At 42.1% G+C, this 20,208-nt stretch overlaps 1 protein-coding gene across 1 annotated transcript in view; it reads left to right on the top strand.

The window, feature by feature from the left end:
* The first annotated feature begins 9,629 nt into the window (after window positions 1-9,629).
* The window catches only part of PLS1 (plastin 1), a 200,169-nt gene continuing 189,590 nt past the window's right edge, over window positions 9,630-20,208 (top strand). Inside the window, exon 1 of the mRNA XM_082252256.1 lies at window positions 9,630-9,743. The gene's annotated coding sequence lies outside the window, so the exon portion shown is untranslated. The remainder of the gene's footprint in view (window positions 9,744-20,208) is intronic.

The following is a 20,208-nucleotide window of genomic DNA, read 5'->3' as shown; positions in this document are numbered from 1 at the left end:
GAGATGGCCATCCCGTCAGCTGGAAGAGTCAGTGGATGGGTGTCAGTCAAAGTGATGCTGAAGAGTGTTCTGAAGATAATGTAGTTGCATCAAGTCTGCTGCTTAACTCCTCCATACAAGTGATATGTTGGGTAAAGCAGTGTGCCTTCTTCCACAAATAACCTGATGAGTTGTCCTTATCAACTGTAAATAGTTCCAGTTGGAGTATCCCACTGTTCCCTTCTCCCATCCAAGTTCCACTATAAATATAAAATCACAACCCCTGGACTGTTTATTGAGTAACGAGCTACTGGGAGTAAGGATGGATGTGTGAACTGTCCCTAAGCGACTGTCTTCACGTAATCAGAGGAGACCCAAGAAGTCATCACACAGCAAGCCCTACAGGGACAGTGCTACACCATTAACATTGTAAAAATATCCCACATTTTGAGTTTTCCCCGGAAAAGTAATAGAGGAGAAATCTTACAATGGGGACTCTAGTTCTGGTGACCTGTGGGTCCCCAATAAATTCCCTCAATTTGCAGGGATTTCCTCTCACTTCCTGTTTGGTTATAGGACAGGAAGTGAAGGAAAATATCCGCAATGGGACACAGATGGCGAAAAACAAAAATATGACAGGGGTTATAACCCTCCCCTACTCTATCCAAAATAAAAATAAAAAAGTTTTGCCTATAGTTCTACATTAAAGAGGACGTCCTGAGCAGTCCTGAGCAGTTCTCCTTTAAAGAAGACGTCCTGAGCAGCCATCGTCTTATGATGAAACACGTACAGCGCTGTCACGTCACTTCCTGTTCCGGACTCCTGTGGAATGCACAGCGTTTCGGATACCCGATACCACACTTTATAACCACTTGGATATTGTGAGTACCCTATTGTATACTTTTAATAAAAGTCATTTGGCAGTATTACACTATTGGTCCCCCCTTGTTCATTTATATGAGACATTGTAACGCTCCTGCGTTTTATGTATGATGTGGATTTTCAGCTGCAGAAATATTCCACTTCAGTAGTCATGTAGAGAAACGCTGAGACACCAATCCCAACTCCCAATGACTCATCATGTGTGGATGATCTCAATTCAGCAAGTAAATACACACACTCAATAAGATGTTTCCTAGAGTGACTTATGTATATAGTAACACAGTGATGATAGGCTGAAGAGACAGGTTGGGTAGAGATGGTAGATGACAGACACTTGAAAGGAAATGTTCTTGAAAGTAAGATAGTAGCAGATGGGATGCAGATAGGTTTAGCAATCATGTATGGTAGCAGATGACAGAGTAGCAGGTGAACATACAAGAGAGATCAACCCAGTGCAAGAACAGGTGGTAGTAGGCTCAAGAGCTAGCAATCTTAGATAATGCAGATGTAGTAATAGTCCTTAGTATGCAGAGCTAGATAGTGTAAGCTTTAGTATGAAAGTTATAGAGGTTTCCCCTGTGGGGTACTTATCACTAATAGCAATGTAGTAGAGGAGAGGTTCGGCAAGAGCGGATGATCCGGTAGCGGGATACAGGGATCAGCGCAGCGTGGTTCCGACAGCGAGGTATGCTTGCAAGCATGAGAGCTTCAAGACAGGTTAGCATCAAGGCACAAAGCAGTTTGAACGAACACATGTGAGTGAGAGCCAGCGATCTAAATAGCCATCCAGTCCGGCGCTCAGTGATGACAGCATCAGTCTTAAAGGTGTATGCGCACCTTACCAAAAGAGAATGGTGGGGCGCATACACTTATGAAAGAGTAATTAGGGTACCCAAAGGTACCAGAACATTACAGTACCCCCCCCTTAAGGCCGGCTCCTGAAGGCCTCTGGAGCTGGTTTGTCTGGATACTTCGCATGAAAATTGCGAATTAATCTAGAGGCATGTATGTCAGAGGTGTTTAGCCAGGTGTCGTCTTGGGGCCCATAGTTCTTCCATCGAACCAAGTACTGAAGTCTTCCTCTGTGGATACGAGAATCCAGAATCTCTTTTATCTCATATTCTTCTCCACCTTCAACTTGTACAGGAGGAGGAGGTGGGATAGTAGGCCTTATTCCTTGGTCAGGAACATGGGGCTTCAGTAGCGACACATGGAAAATGGGATGTATTTTGAGGTCTATTGGCAATGTAAGCTGTACTGCAGCTTTTCCAATAAGTTTCTTGATTGGGAAAGGTCCCAAGAACAGAGGTCCAAGCTTTTTGCTAGGGATTTTCAGTCTTAAATTTTTTGTTGAGAGACAAACGAGGTCCCCGATAGCGTACTGAGGAGAAGGTCTTCTGCGAAGATCATAGTACTTCTTTTGTTGACTATGAGCGTGTGCAATGGTAGTATTAAGCAAACCCAGAGAGTCCTTTATTTGGGTAAGATAGTCTGAAGCTACTGGTTTATTTGAAGGAAGGATGCGTGGTGGAAGAATAGAGGGATGAAACCCATAGTTCAAGTAGAACGGACTCTGCTTGGTCGTACTGTGGGTTGCGTTGTTGTAGGCAAATTCTGCCAGAGGGAGAAGATCCACCCAATCATCCTGTTGGTAAGAAGTGTAACAACGTAAATATTGCTTGATGCATTGGTTGACTCTTTCAGTCTGTCCGTTGGTCTGCGGATGGTAAGGAGAAGTGAGCTTCCGCTCGATCCGTAGTATGTGACATAGTTCTTGCCAGAACTTGGAAATAAATTGTGATCCACGGTCAGACAGAAGAGTTTTTGGGATACCATGTAACTTAAAGACATGTTTCATCAGGAGTTCTGGCGTTTGTTTGGACGAAGGTAGTCTGCGAATAGCAATGAAATGTGCCATTTTTGTCAGATGGTCCACTGACACTAAGATGGTATTAAATCCTTTGGAAGGAGGCAATTCCACTATAAAGTCCAAGGACACAACCTCCCATGGAGTTTGGGGTATTGGTAGACTGCATAGTAGACCGGATGGTCTCGTAGTGTCAATTTTGGACCTGGCACAGACATTGCATGAAGAGACAAATTTTTGTATAGATGTTTTCATGTCAGGCCACCAGAATTGCCTGGTAATCAGATTAAGAGTCTTTGCCAACCCATATGTCCTTCCATAGGCACATGATGCGATAATTCCAAGATCTTGGTGCGTATGGTAGTTGGTATGTAAAGTTTGTCGTTGTAGTAGAGGAAGCCTTCTGCATCAGTATTTAGTTGTGGTGGGGGTGAATCCAAACTTATACCATGCAAAACCTCTTCCTTCAAGGAACGGACAACTCCAATAATGCGTTTGTGAGGTATTATAGGAACGGAAGGGATTTCGAAGTAGTTTTCTTCAGTTAGTCGTGATAGTGCATCCGCCTTTTTGTTCTTATCTGCAGGTGTGTAGGTCACTAGGAAGTTAAACCTTAGAAAGAATAGTGACCATCGTACCTGTCGGTGCGAGAGAGTTTTGTTAGTCTGAAGATATTGGAGATTTTTATGGTCCGTGTATATAAGTATTGGTAATTGGGTGCCTTCGAGTAGATGTCGCCAATTCTCCAGAGCCAATTTTATAGCAAGCAGTTCCTTTTCACCCACGGGGTAATTTATCTCGGGACTGCTTAGGGATTTAGAAAAAAAGGCGACTGGATGAAGTGGTGAAGTGTGAGTTGGTCGTTGGGAGAGTATTGCTCCTACTGCCATGTTTGACGCATCTACTTCCAGAATGTATTGGAGGGATGGGTCTGGATGGCGTAGTATGGGAGCAGAAGTAAACCTTGTCTTTAACAGGTGAAAAGCTTTATTTGCTTCATCTGACCATTTGAATGGTTTTTTAATGCTAGTGAGCTGTGTGAGGGGTCTCACAATGGCAGAGAAGTTTCTAATGAACTTCCTGTAGAAATTTGAAAATCCAAGGAATCGCTGTAGCGCCTTGCGTGTGGTTGGTGTAGGCCAATCCTGAATGCAGGATATCTTACTCATGTCCATCTCGATTCCTGTTTTGGATATGATGTAGCCTAGAAAGAGTACCTCTTCTTTATGAAACAAGCATTTTTTCAGTTTCACATAAAGGTTGTGTGCAAGCAATCTCGATAATACTAGTCTTACATGTCTTATGTGTTCAGACAGGGATCGTGAATATATAAGTATATCGTCCAGATATACCACAACACAGACATCTAGTAAGTCTCTGAAAATATCGTTTATAAATCATTGAAAAACTGCAGGGGCGTTGCATAGCCCGAATGGCATTACAAGATATTCGAACAATCCGTATCTGGTTCTGAATGCAGTCTTCCACTCGTGTCCATCACGGATTCGAATGAGATTGTATGCTCCTTTCAGGTCCAATTTTGAAAAATAGGTAGCTCCACGCACCTGCTCAATGAGCTCAGGGATAAGCGGTAGAGGATAGCGATCTTTTATTGTAATAGCATTCAATTGCCTATAGTCGATGATAGGCCTGAGACTTGAGTCCTTATTGCGGACAAAAAAGAGTCCTGCTGCTGTGGAAGAAGTGGAAGGTCTAATAAAACCTTTTTCCAAATTCTCATCCAAATAGTCTTTGAGATGGGAAAGTTCATCCTGTGAAAGAGGATAAACATGACCGAACGGCAATTTGCTATTTGGGAGTAGATCAATGCTACAATCATAGTCTCGATGGGGAGTTAGTGCTTGAGCATTTTTCTCAAGAAAAACCTCAGAGAGATCCTGATAACATAGTGGTGCAATCTCATCTTTCACCACAGACAGGATCTTCCCGAAAGACGGGAGGTTACACGTACCCTCGCAATAGCAAGAGAGGAAGGTCAGGGTCCGTTCCTTCCAATCTATGGTTGTTTGATGTGTGTGCAACCAGGGAAGTCCCAAAACAATGGGAAAGTGGGGTGAAGGTATTAGATCGAAGGTAGTGGTCTCCATATGAGACCCGTTAGTAGTGACTAGGAGTGCCTGTGTCTGATCAGTGATTGGACCAGAGGATAAAGGAACACCGTTAATAAGACTCACTGAGACAGGTTTAAGTTTAGAAATAATAGGAACTTTATTTAAAGCAGCAAAACGTATGTCAATATAATTTCCACAAGATCCTGTGTCAATCATGGCCTTAGTAGTAATCCTGTTCTGGTCCCACTGTAATGTTAAGCAAACAGAAAGATAAGGGTTAGTGATTGAAGTTGTCAATCCCCCTAGGAGGACATGTGAACACTCACCCTTCTTTTTGTAGACTAGGGGACAGACGTTTATCTTGTGATCCGGGGATGCACAGTACAAGCAGAGATTACCAGATCGTCTTCTGGCTCTTTCCATAATTGATAGAGGTGGGCGTATGGTTCCTACCTTCATAGGAACGGGGTCAACGGCCGAAATCCGAGAAGAACTGGATAATGGCATTCCCATTTTCTCATCCTTTCTTTCTCGTAGTCTTCTATCTATGGTGATACTGAGTTGTATCAATGCATCCAGGGTTTTTGGCAGATTCGCTCGGGCGAGCTCGTCTTTAACGGCCTCTCATAGGCCAAGCCTAAATTGGGTTTTCAGAGATGCATCATTCCATTCTGAATCAAGGGTCCATCTCTTGAATTCTGCGACAAAGTCTTCTACAGGTCTCCCACCTTGTTTCAAGGATCTTAATTGAAGATCGGCAGTACTCTGCCTATTGGGATCATCATATAGGCTAGTGAGTTCTGCTAGGAACAAGGCATAGGAGTTGAGAAGCTGATCGCTTTTCTCAAAAAGAGAGTCTGCCCAGGCCCGAGGATCGCCTGTTAGGTAAGAAATAATAGTACAAACCTTAATGTGATCAGTAAGGTAGGTACGGGGTTTTAGCAAGAAAAGTAACTCACATGCGTTTTTAAATTTGCGAAATTTTTTGCGATCGCCTGTAAATACCAAAGGAGGATTTATTTTGGGTTCAGGGGACTGAGCAGTGGTAAGTTGTGTCAGTCTAATTACCTGCTGCGACAGAGCCTGATTATCTTCTTTTAATTCAGCAAGTGCGTGTATTAACGCAGTTACTTGCTGTTTTAATTGTGTCATCTGAGTGGTTATTTCTGCTGAATCCATTTGTGGTTCGTTCAATCTGTAACGCTCCTGCGTTTTATGTATGATGTGGATTTTCAGCTGCAGAAATATTCCACTTCAGTAGTCATGTAGAGAAACGCTGAGACACCAATCCCAACTCCCAATGACTCATCATGTGTGGATGATCTCAATTCAGCAAGTAAATACACACACTCAATAAGATGTTTCCTAGAGTGACTTATGTATATAGTAACACAGTGATGATAGGCTGAAGAGACAGGTTGGGTAGAGATGGTAGATGACAGACACTTGAAAGGAAATGTTCTTGAAAGTAAGATAGTAGCAGATGGGATGCAGATAGGCTTAGCAATCATGTATGGTAGCAGATGACAGAGTAGCAGGTGGACATACAAGAAAGATCAACCCAGTGCAAGAACAGGTGGTAGTAGGCTCAAGAGCTAGCAATCTTAGATAATGCAGATGTAGTAATAGTCCTTAGTATGCAGAGCTAGATAGTGTAAGCTTTAGTATGAAAGTTATAGAGGTTTCCCCTGTGGGGTACTTATCACTAATAGCAATGTAGTAGAGGAGAGGTTCGGCAAGAGCGGATGATCCGGTAGCGGGATACAGGGATCAGCGCAGCGTGGTTCCGACAGCGAGGTATGCTTGCAAGCATGAGAGCTTCAAGACAGGTTAGCATCAAGGCACAAAGCAGTTTGAACGAACACATGTGAGTGAGAGCCGGCGATCTAAATAGCCATCCAGTCCGGCGCTCAGTGATGACAGCATCAGTCTTAAAGGTGTATGCGCACCTTACCAAAAGAGAATGGTGGGGCGCATACACTTATGAAAGAGTAATTAGGGTACCCAAAGGTACCAGAACATTACAGACATCCACCACCCTACCACCCGAGGAGTAGATGAGACTGGGGCCTTAGCCAGGTTACCGTGGACCTCTACCTGGGACCAGGATTCTAAGAGGATCACCCAGGACCAGGCATTATCACAGAGTACCCCCGTTTACAGCTTTGCCCATTACCCCTGTGTGGGGTGAGTGCATCCTTTACTTGAGAGTCCACGAGCACTGAACCGTTACTCCACCCCCTAGGACCCCTTTGGAGTTACTGCATGAGGATTGACTCCACCACTGGATGTGCACAATCAGTGGACTATTTATTTTGAATACCCCACCATTCATCACCTATTGCACTTAGTCACTATAAATATTGCTCTGAAGTCATATTGTAGTCATATCATAGAGTAGTATTTTATAATCTATATATTTTTATTGTTATATCCCACTGGGTTCAATAATTAACCCACTTAACATCACCAGTCACCCTGCACAGGTCTTACGTGTTTATTTATTCCATTTATTGTTTATTTGTGGGCCCACCAGCCCCCTGCTAAAGACACATTTTATGTGTGGGTAAAATAGTCACTATTCCCAGGACACATATCTTTGTTGCCCTGACCATCGCACCTTCAAGGCATTAAGTCACTTTATGTTATTGCATTGATTTTTTGGATTCAGTTCACCTGTATTATTTATGCCATCTATTTATTTATTTTGTGCATAGCTTTGTCACTTCAGCATTATCACTGGGCCCACTATTTGGTTGCCCAACCGCTGCGCTTTACTAGCACCAGTCACTTTATATCTTTGATGTTTTACCTCAGTTTATTTATTATCCATTTGGGAGATTTTGCATTGTGATGTTTTAATATTGCCTTGATATTTATTCCTCCATAACACAAGTAGCACTTTATTCACCCTCAGGTGCTTACCTTATACTCACCCCCCTCCTGAGGCAACGCCATTTCCCTCCCCCCCCCCTTTTTCATATTCACTGATATAACCTTTGGGTTATATTAGAGGGAGGCTGCAGCCCACTTCCCCTCTCCATAGCGTGGAACCCCTTCTATTTAACTATAATAAGGATTATCTATAGGTAGTGTAAATATCTCCTAAACGGGCACCGTTTAGGAGATATTTACATTACATGCAGCCAGTGACATCACTGGCGCTTGCACTCTGAAAGAATGGCCACCCATGCCGTTCCTTCCTAGCTCTGTGCCATTATTGGCGGAAGTGATGTCATCGCGGCTCAAGCCAATCATCTGAGCGGCGGATGACAGCTCCGTCTCCGCTTGCAGTGCGGAGAGGGAGGTGTCACAGCCCCCGCTGCTCTCTATGAGGAATCGGATGAGAGGGGACCGCCTGTCCGCTCTCATCCGATCTCATCCAATCCGATCCCCAGGACGGATGGAAAATAGGGTTTACATCCGTCCGGATTTCACGGACAGGATCGGATGCGGATGGCAGCGGGTGTCAGCGGACATGTCACCGCTGACATCCGCTGCTCCATAGGGCTGAATGGGGCATCCGATCAGATCCGCCTAAAAAACTGACAGGCGGATCTGATCGGACCGCCCGTGTGAAAGAGCCCTTACACATAATGTGCTACTTTTCGATGCATACTAGCACATTATGACTTTACCTTACATAAAAACGGCCAGCAGTATACAACCGATTTAAGGTTTGAGATCTAATGCAACAGCATCCACCAACAGGAAACAGATACATTTTTTAAAGCAAATATGCAAATAGTGTTCCTTCTTGGAGCTCAGCTTTAATGAAGCTGGAATAACAGAATGTGAAGAAGACCGTCACTAAGCATTAATTGCAGTTAAAGCAGAGTTCCACCCAAAAGTGGAACTTCCGCCTTAAGTACTCCTGACCCCCCTGAGTACCCGCTCCTACTTCAGCTTGAAGCACCGCGGTGCCCGGAGCAGAGCTTCTCCTCTTCCCCTCCCTCCCTGCAATCTTCTGGGACACGCCAGGGGTCCCAGAAGATTGGCCGGCCATTAAGGATGCACAGTGCGACACGGCTTTCACAGCCGGGTACCCATGCTAGTGATGTGGATGCCGCCGAGAGGAGAGGGAGAGGGGCGACCGCATCGCTGGATCCTGGGACAGGTGAGTGTGTGTTTATTAAACGTCAGCAGATACACTTTTAATAAACACAGAAATGGCTGGAACTCTGCTTTAAGCTGACCACATAACATGATCTGGGTACAATTTCACTAAAAACAACTCTGTGAAAAGAACACTTTATGTTTAGCGTGTCATCACGTGTTTTACAAGTATGCATTTAGAAGAATTCAATTATTCAGCAGTCACTTCTCCTAGCATATCATAGTTTTTAATAGAGGGGAATGGATAAGCAGCATTTTTAGAAGATCAGCAGAAGCGCCCTTCATATTTCTCTGTTTGCTAGCAATAGTTTTCTTGCATATATTCTTATATATATAAATATTGATGTGTAAAAGTTATTTCATATGCATTGTCACTGTTATTTTATAATTATTATTTACATTCAGCATGTTAATAAACGCACATGTATGTCAAGTGATCTGACCTAACATATAATTATACATATTGGTATATGGGTAGATAAGCAGTTCTTTCTCTTCTGACAGCATTCTAGACAACACAGCCTGCACCGAGGTGTACAACCCTTCCACAGCGTCTACAGATCACCATGGCAGCGAGTACATTTAAAGAACGTCAGTGCAACCTGATCCTTGGTAACTGCCAATCATGGGAAACAGCGCTTGACTAACCCCACCTATCTGTTGTATTCCTTCAGTGTGATTGGGTTATGGTAATGTCCTTCTGGCAGCAGGTAGCTTGCTGAATGCAGGTAGTGTAGAAATAGATACAGGAGTCAGAGAAGCTGCACATCTAATGTAACATCATTACCACTAGGCTTTACCCCATGAAGAATATCAAGGAGAAAAAGGTCAGTATGCTAAACTTTGACCTGTGTATGTTATAATGTTTGCAATACTGCATACAATTGAATACCTAATGTCAATTACGTATGTGTAGAAGGCTACCATCAAGTAGAGTAGAGCTGTAAGATTGGAGAAGTAGATTACACACACACACAATGACAGGCAGTCACTGACAATAGTATCACACAACAAGCATATTACAAAGAAACACTTTAGGCAGCAAACAGACATGCAATGCTTGTGCAGCTTTAGGTTTCATAAAAATAGATGGCGTTCCAAGCTGATGCAGGAGTGATGCAAGAATTGGGCAATTCTTTGTGTCCTATAATATTGTTACCTGGCAGAAATGTTCTCACTTGGTTTAATCACTTTGGATGGTACACATTCATCATAAAGTTGAGTACCAAGGACATCTCAGGTGTTCTTATTTTTTTTATTCTGGAACACAGATTAACTAAAAAAAATGAATGTTTTCGGGAATAAACATCTATATTTTTTCACTTTCCAATCACAGTATCTTTTTAAAGGGAATTTCTTCATGCCGATGCCTGTGTTAGGAGTAGCTCTCAAAGTTTCACAGCAATGATCAATGTCTGACATCTGGGCCTCTCATTCGTTTTAGAGAAATCAGTTAAACAATCTCAGCATGGACAAATGGCATGAAACAAAGAATCCGTAAATGTCCATTGCCAATGGTAAAACTGATCCTATACACATGTAGCGCACCCCCTAAAGAGCTGCAAGTAGAATAGGAATCCCCATCCTGCACAGCCAGGCATACCGAATTTACACTTGTTTATTGAGGGATTAGACCTTGGATGGAGATTGGAAATTATGGGATGCCCACTTGATTTTAGAACAACTTCAGGGACAACTCTTCCTATATACAGTCCTATATACAGTCTCTATATACACTCCACTTCTTCCTCCAGCACTTCACTTGCCTGCAGAACTCAGCTGGCACACTGATAAGGCACTCATTTAAATCAAAGAAAAAACCTGTTATAGCTGGAACCTGAGGCCCCCTGTTTAGTGTCCAACTAACATTCCTCCGGTGGCTACTACTCCCAGCACCACCTCTTCAGGCACTGCCAACCCACCTGGCTGAAGCTGCCCCTTTCACTAGCCCTACAGGCTATGTTCTCCCCACAGTCCTCTAGACTGGCACTCAACAGCCCACCCAGTTGAGTCTCAGAGATTTCCCAGGCATGCTGACTTGCTTCTGATGTCCTTTCCTTTTTTTCATACCTCTAGGAAGGGCTTCCTCTGTGTGTTTGGGGGATGATTTCAGCACCTGAGCCCCAGGCCCGAAGTCAGCCCCCCCCACCCCCCAGACTAGGGGGGTGCCCCTTCAAGGGCCACTGACAGCCTCCTCAGCACTCCATCTCCATCTTCCATCCGACTGCCCCTGCTGGCATGACTATTTATAAGGGGGGTTTCCCCCTGCCAGCCCATTTGCTGGAGGCCCTCATACATATGCATTACAGCCCCTCCTAGCTTTCACCCACTATGTCTAGAACATTTTTCAATGTTCAAAAGAACAGGGGGAGGCACCAGAAGAGTCATCCAGCCTCCCTAAGTAACTAATCCCTGACCCAGATTCACAACCCAGACCTGGCTCTAAGCCAAGCCAATTTGCCTACACTAGCAACCAACCTATTGACACTAGCACACTAGCTAGAGGGTGTTACACACGGGTAATAAAACTCCTGAGATGGGGAAAAAAGGATTGCAACTATATACAACGATATATAAGCAAAAAAACCCATCTTTGCGCCAAAAAGTGTGGGAAAGTCTTTCTTCTTAGCCACCAAAACAGAGTCAAACTTGTCAAGCTAGATGATGATTGAGAAGAAATAACATAAAGGGCGCCAATCAGTAAATTTGGAAGTCTGCATGAACAACAAGCTCTTTAAGTGTCACAGTGCACAGCAATAGTGTGAGGTACCTTTTATCATTAAAATGTAGCCAATATTGACTAGTGACTCTACCTATGCCAGAGAGGAGCATCTTGAGAGAATGATGTTATTACTCTTCTTCAGACACAAGCAATGGCTTTCTCATCATCCCCCCCCCCCCCTTCCAGGTGTTGTTGTATTGTTTTGTCGGGTCATAAGGTAAGAAGCAGCAGCAAAGGGCTGAGCTTTGTGAAGCATACACATAAGGCCCATTCACACCAGCGCGCGCTGGTTATGGTGCGCAAAATGTGTGCTGGCTGGTGTGCTTAGTGCACGCATTTCAATATTTTAATTTTTTTTTTTAACTTTTATTGGCATTTCACAGGAAAATAGCATCACATTGGGAACAGGTTACATATAATACACAAATCAAAATATGTGACACAGCATTTTATAACTTAGCTTTTGTACCCAAATAGTAGGCATAGCTGACATAGAAAATCTGTATATCGTTCCCAAGTTAGTGAAGATTTTCCAAGAGTGACATTCCTGGAACAGTTGAACTTAAAACCAAAAAAACAACAAGATTACAAGCATTACACAGGTCATACTTTTAGAAAGGAAAGAGAGGAACACCTTTTAATATGATAAAGAAATCTTCATTTTAGGTCAGGTACATAATTAATTCAGACAGGTTCTCCACTCATGGGTCATAAGGTCCTCATATCTCTGTGTTTATGACCAAGGTAAGTATTAGGTATCAGGTACAGCCCAAGTGTCAGAAAGCTCTATCTATGGTCCCCAAATTTTCTCAAATTTATGAGGATACCCTCTCGCTTCATATATTAGCTTAAAACATGGGTAAGACCTTAGTAATTAAAGTTTTTCCATCGATTAAAGGACACAGCTTTAGAGTATATCCACAGAATTACAACTGTTTTCATAGCATAAAACATTAGATACCGTATAAACTGTTTCTGAAGAGCTTAGGTCAATGTCTTTCAATATCCCCAGCAAGCACCATTTTGAAATACATACATTAGGAAGGTCAAAGTGTGTGGCTATAAACTGTGTGACATTGGACAAAAGCAGCCTTATTTTTTCTCAGGTCCAGAGCATGTGGAGCAAGTCTCCCTGGTCTTTATTACAATTGTGACATATAGGGTTATCTATCTTGTGCACCAGAAACAATCTAAGTGGGGTATATATTATATCCTATGAAAAATACAGAGTTAAATAAGTCTATCTCTAGCTGATATAAAAGTGATGAAGAAAGTATGAAAGAACTCTAGGTCATGTCCAAATGGTTTTGTAACAAATCAAAATTTGGCCGAATTTTGCATCTTTTGGACATTCGGATGCATTTGAATGTCCGAAGAAAAAACTAACAAAATTCAATCAATATAAAAGAAATTATAAGGAAAATAATGAATTCATTTGGCATGATTTTTTAATTCTTTAAAGGTCTAATGAAACAGCGGGTTGACTCAGAGTAAATCTTACAGCCCTATCAGCTGATTCATTTTGTGCTGGAGGTTGGATTACTAATAGTGAAAAGGTAATTCCTGAGAACTGAGTGAGAAGGGTGTTGTATTTGAGCAGAGGAGATGAGTTTTGAGAAGAAGCAGTAGAGATATTGTGTGTTTGTGTCTGTGTGTGTTAATGGAGTCAAGCTCTAAACATCAGGTTCCTCCTGGTACCAGCAGCAGTGACACAGTACAACCACTGCCAAAGTGCATTCCTGAGAAGGGTGTTGTATTGCATTTGAGCAGAGGAGATGAGTTTTGAGAAATAGCAGAAGAGACATTGTCATTGTGTATGTGTGTTAATGGATTCAATAAACCAGGGATGGCGAACCTTGGCACTCCAGATGTTTTGGAACTACATTTCCCATGATGTCCATGTACTCTGCAGTGTAGATGAGGATCATGGGAAATATAGTTCCAAAACATCTGGGGTGCCAAGGTTAACCATCACTGCAATAAACAAACGACTTTCAGAATTACGATTTATTATCACAAATATATATACATAAATAAGGAATTATCTAAAAACAATAAAACTAATCGTTTTGTTTAAAGGAATATTTATACTCTACAGAAATAACGAATTATCCAAAAACATATAACCGTAACATAATGAAAATAACAGCACTAAATTATGTATTTCACGAATTAAAACAAAACAAAATTTTCCGCTGCGCACAAGTCTAAAGAACTCCTAATTATTTACCGAAAGGTCTGGAATGTCTGAAGCACATTGTTCTTTTAAGACCTGTAAATTGGTAGATTTATTCTTTAATAAAGTGCTATAATAATAGGAGATCAGTCTCCTATGCTCAGGCTGAAGAAGTGCTTTTTGCAGAGTAGAGTTCTTAAAATGTCTTAATTATAGGTATCTAAAGTACCAAAAGCTTGGAACCCTAAACTCTTCCCGGAGTTGTAAAAAGGACTTGATTCGTCCTTGATCATACAACTGGTGGACATATTTTCGTTTTTTCAATGCCCAGAGGGCGGCATCTGGGAGATCAGCGAAATGTGGGAGAGTCAGGGACCAGAGATAGACAATGTTAATTAATGTTTAAAGAAACATTATGTTTAAAGTATCAGTGCCCCTCTAGTGCCGGTATTGCTCCCCTATAAATACGCATTGCAGTATTTAGTTTTTTTCTTTTTTAACTTTATATTAAACCTGACAATTAATTTACCTGTTCATTTAGGGATGCGTTATTGTGTATTGGAATGTCCTGCACTGCAGAAGATATAGTGCGTACTACTTTTTTTTTTTCAACAATGCCCAATGGGGCTGGTGTGAACGAGCCCTTCTATAACAACATACAATCTACTTGTAGCACTACTCCCTGGGGAGCTGCTGGTGACGGGTTCCCCTGGGTTACCCATAGCAACAGCACAATAGTTCAGCGACTTCTAAGTGCCTGGCTCAGTCAAGAAACAGTCTAGAGGTTTTGGTTTTTGTTGTTTTATTGAGAACTTGGATAGGAGAAGAGAATGAGTGGGATATTCCAAATTGAATAAACTAAGCACAATTTGCTGGGACATTCAACTGTACACGAATGCGGCAAGGCCGCTGCTTCACCTTGTCAATAGCGATGAAGTAGTGATAACTGAACTGCTTTAGATAAGCTGTACTGTATTGCAGAACCCACTTCAGGGCCCTTCCTGGTACCCATTTTTGTTCCTATTCTTCAGGGTTTTCTACATGGCCCCACCTTTACTGTCATACTCTCTGTGTGAGCTAGCTCCTTGATCCCCTGACTTCATTGGAGTGGTCCCCCTTCCTGGGCAGACCCTTTGGCAGGTCCCTTAGTACTCACGGACACTGTTTTTCCCAAAAGACTCTGCCAGCAGCTCCACCGTCAGTTACACCGGATCCTCTGCAGCTCAGCTCCACACCTGGTTCTCTAGGCCGACTGCCTAAGACCACCTTCCTCACACAGTGAAGGAGAGACAGCCGTCCATCTCCTCCTGGGACTCTGCTTCCCACCAAAGGCGCCCTGTCACTTGTCCCCTCAGTATTTATGGTCAATCCCAGGATGCATTGTAAGAATGCTCTCCCACTGGGACTGCCATGAAACATGATGTGTCACTGGCTAGGTTTCCTCCACTGTCCAACAAGCTCCCTCATTGGTTGCAGTGGGGACACTCCCTCAGACCCAGTGAATCACACATGGAAACAAGTGACAGGCAACCTAATAGATCAGGCTCCTCTGATAAGCAGCAGGAACAATAAATGCTCTACCTAGCACCTTCCTAACTAGGAGGGTGCTACATACTGTCTAGGCATTTTGATTTACATGGTTATCTCATCTATGGGCCAGCAGCTCAGTCCTGGAAGTAAATGCCTGCACTGAACAATGCCTGAACAAAGATACAGTAGTTCTGGCTTTCTGGGAAGAATGGGAGATAAATTGCTAAGGTTACTTAAATTGGACCTGTAGTCAAGTATCTGCCCCTGTCCTAAAACCGCCTTTACCTCTCACTACATAACCACAGCTATGAGAGCGGCAGAGATGAGATTGGCGGATCAGGAGTGGGGGATATTGATTTTAAATACGGGTAGGCCCATGGAAAAACATATTTTTTTATAATATGATGTTTTAAAATGTAAATGCTATTTAAAGTGGTAGTAAACTGCTGGCTTTTTTTTTTTAAAACCTGCAAGGCAATATCATAATGTGCTAGTATGCACTGAACGCTAACACATTATGTGAAACTTTACCTTAGAACAAAGCCCTCCAGCGGGGCACTGTCATCGCTGAAGGCGCCTCCATCTTCACCTGGTCCTCCTGTCGGGTTTGTGGACTCCAGCTGTGTGAGTGGTGAAAGCCGCGATGACGTCACTCTTGCACATTACAGCACAGGATTCTGAAGGAGCAGCACAAGTATGCTGTTCTTTCAGAGCACATGCGTCGGTGATGACACCGGCTGCATCTACAGTAAATATCTCCTAAATGGTGCACGTTTAAGAGATATACCGTACCTATAGCCTTATTATAGGCCTACCTATAGGTAAAAATCATGCATGGGAGTTTACTCCCATTTTAAGGCTGGGTTCACAATGATGCGAATTGGATGCGGGTTTTCCTGCTTCCAATCTGCATGAGAGGAGAGTGTGCAATCGTTAAGATGGAGATCTACATGAACAACATTGAAAAGATCACCGGGGTGCAGTGTCCTTTTTTTTTTTAAGAAAAAGAAATTAATTAGCAAGGTCGAAATAAAAGTGAGAATGGCATAAAGAAAATTTATGAAGAAAAATATTGCAAAAAAAAACGTCACTGTAAAACTATAAACTTAGCCTACCTTAACCGCCTTAGCGGTATCCCCGAGCGTGACTCGGGGTAGGAATTTTCTCCTATTAGCGGTATCCCCGAGTCACGCTCGGGGTCAATGGGCAGAGCGTGCAAGACAGCGCAGCGGAGCTTCTCTTACCTTATCCTGGCGATCCAGCGATGAGCTCTCATTGCTGTGACCGCCAGCCGAGATCTCCGCCGCTCGTCTGTCGGTAGGAGGACTTCCTAGTTCCGTTCCCTGCAGCAGCAATGCTGCATGGGAGCGGAACTAGGGAGGGAAATTCAAAAAAAAAAAAAAAAAAACGTTGCACAAAACACATATTATATTATATATATATGCATATATATATATGCATATATATATATATATATATATATATATATATATATATATATATATATATATATATGCATATATATATATATATATATATATATATATATATATATATATATATATATATGCAAATATATATATATATATATATATATATGTATATATGTGTATATATATATATATATATATACCTATATACACACACACACATATATATATATATATATATATATATATATAATTATATTATTGATTCGATTATAATTCATGCGTTATATATATATATACACACACACATATATATATATCTATATACACACATATATATATAATATATAACGCATGAATTATAATCTAATCAATAATATAATTTTATTATATATATTATATATTAAATAATAAAATAATATTATTGATTTGATTATAATTCACTTGTTTGTGTTTCAAATTTATCACATCTGGGATGTCTACTAGAGACTTGTTTTGGTCAGGTTTAAGTCAGTAATTACTAAGAATTGTAGGCCTATAATACATAACGCCAAATTTCCATGAAAAGAATTGTACCGCTTTTGGAACAGAATTCCTGACAGAATCATACCGCCAGGGAGGTTAAGGCTAGGTTCCCATACATTCAGGTTGCAGTTGATACATTTTTCCGGCATGTTTTGCAGTGTGTTTAGTGCTTTTTAACATGTATTTGTTTTTTACTAATAGGAAAGTATAACAGTTCTGTTCATGGATTGTGACTTTGATGTGACTACACTCTCTGGCACTCAAGTAGCATCAAAGGCAAATCAAAGTAGTGCAGGAACCTTTATGTGTCCAAAGTCGCATATGAGGGTTAGGGCTAAGGGCTAGGGTTAAGGTTAAGGACTAGGGTTAGGGTTAAGAGCTAAGGTTAAGGGCTGTAATGTTCCGGTACCTTGGTACCCTAAATTACTCTTTACACAAGTGTATGCGCCCCACCATTCTCTTTTGGAAAGGTGCTCACTCACATGTGTTCGTTCAAACACCCTTACCTGGATGCTAACTTGGCTTGAAGCTTTCGTGCTTGCAAGCATACCTCGCTGACGGAACCTCGCTGCGCTGATCCCTGTATCCCGCTTCCAGATCATCCGCTCCTCCTGAACCAACCTTCGGCTGTATTGCTATTAGTGCTAAGTACCCCGCAGGGGAACCCTCTATAAACTTATACTAAGCTTACACTATCTAGCTCTGCATAGTAAAGACTATTTATCACATCTGCATATCTAGATTGCTAGCTCTTAAGACTACTGCTACTTATTCCTGCACTGGGTTGATCTCTCTTGTATGTCCTCCTGCTACTCTGTCATCTGCTACCATACATGATTGCTAAACCTACCTGCATCCATCTGCTACTGTCTTACCTTCAAGTGTCTGTCACCTACCACCTCCACTCAACCTGTCTCTTAAATCTTCATCACTGTGTTACTACATACATAAAGTCACTCTAGGAACCAGCTTGTTGAGTGTGTGTATTTACTAGCTGAATTAAGACCTTCCACACATGATGAGTCATTGAGGTTGGGAATGGTATCTCAGCATCTCTCTTACATGACTACTGAAGTGGAATATTTCTGCAGCTGAAAATCCACACCATACATGAAACGCAGGAGCGTAACAGATTGAACGAACCCACAAATGGATTCAGCAGAAATAACCACTCAGGTGACACAATTAAAACAGCAAGTAACTGCGTTAATACACGCACTTGCTGAATTAAAAGAAGACAATCAGGCTCTGTCGCAGCAGGTAATTAGACTGACACAACTTACCTCTGCTCAGTCCCCTGAACCCAAGATAAATCCCCTTTGGTATTTACAGGCGATCGCAAAAAATTTCGCGAATTTAAAAACGCATGTGAGTTACTTTTTTGCTAAAACCTCGTACCTACCTTACTGATCACATTAAGGTTTGTACTATTATTTCTTACCTAACAGGCGATCCTCGAGCCTGGGCAGACTCTCTTTTTGAGAAAAACGACCAGCTTCTCAACTCCTATGCCTTGTTCCTAGCAGAACTCACTAGCCTATATGATGACCCCAATAGGCAGAGTACTGCCGATCTTCAATTAAGATCCTTGAAACAAGGAAGGAGGCCTGTAGAAGACTTTGTCGCGGAATTCAAGAGATGGACCCTTGATTCAGAATGGAATGATGCATCTCTGAAAACCCAATTTAGGCTTGGCCTATCAGAAGCCGTTAAGGACTAGCTCGCCCGAGCGGATCTACCAAAAACCCTGGATGCATTAATACAACTCAGTATTACCATAGATAGAAGACTACGAGAAAGAAAGGCTGAGAAAATGGGAATGCCATTATCCGTTTCCTCTCGGATTCCGGCCGTTAACCCCGTTCCTATGGAGGTAGGAACCATACGCCCACCGCTATCAACTATGGAAAAAGCCAAAAGACGATATGAAAATCTCTGCTTGTACTGTGCATCCCCGGATCACAAGATAAATGTCTGTCCCCTAGTCAACAAAAAGAAGGGTGAGTGTTCACATGTCCTCCTAGGGGGATTGACAACTTCATTCACTAACCCTTACATTTTTGTTTGTTTGACATTACAGTGGGACCAGAACAGGATTACTACTAAGGCCATGATTGACACAGGATCTTGTGGAAATTATATTGATATATGTTTTGCTGCTTCAAATAAAATTCCTATTATTTCTAAACTTAAGCCTGTCTCAGTAAGTCTTATTACCGGTGTTCCGTTATCCTCTGGTCCGATCACCGATCAGACACAAGCACTTCTAGTCACTATTAACGAGTCTCATAGGGAGACTACTACCTTCGATTTAATACCTTCACTCCACTTTCCCATTGTGTTGGGACTTCCCTGGTTACACACACACCAACCAACCATAGATTGGAAGGAACGGTCCTTGGCCTTCCTCTCTTGCTATTGCGAGGATACGTGTAACCTCCCTTCTTCCGGGAAGATTCTGTCTATGGTGACAGATGAGATTGCACCACTATGTTATCAGGATCTTTCTGAGGTTTTTCTTGAGAAAAATGCTCAAGCATTACCTCCTCATCGAGACTATGATTGTAGCATTGATCTACTCCCAAATAGCAAATTGCTGTTCGGTCATGTTTATCCTCTTTCACAGGATGAACTTTCCCATCTCAAAACCTATTTGGATGAGAATTTGGAAAAAGGTTTTATTAGACCTTCCACTTCTTCCACAGCAGCAGGACTCTTTTTTGTTCGCAATAAGGACTCAAGTCTCAGACCTATCTTCGACTACAGGAAATTGAATGCTATCACAATAAAAGATCGCTATCCTCTACCGCTTATCCCTGAGCTCATTGAGCAGGTGCGTGGAGCTACCTATTTTTCAAAATTGGACCTGAAAGGAGCATACAATCTCATTTGAATCCGTGATGGACACG

Source organism: Pelophylax lessonae, assembly GCF_965119305.1.
Source record: "Pelophylax lessonae genome assembly, chromosome: 3".
Classification (NCBI taxonomy): Eukaryota; Metazoa; Chordata; class Amphibia; order Anura; family Ranidae; genus Pelophylax; species Pelophylax lessonae.
Note: the sequence above shows the minus strand (reverse complement) of the source record. Positions and strands in the feature narration are given on the sequence as shown.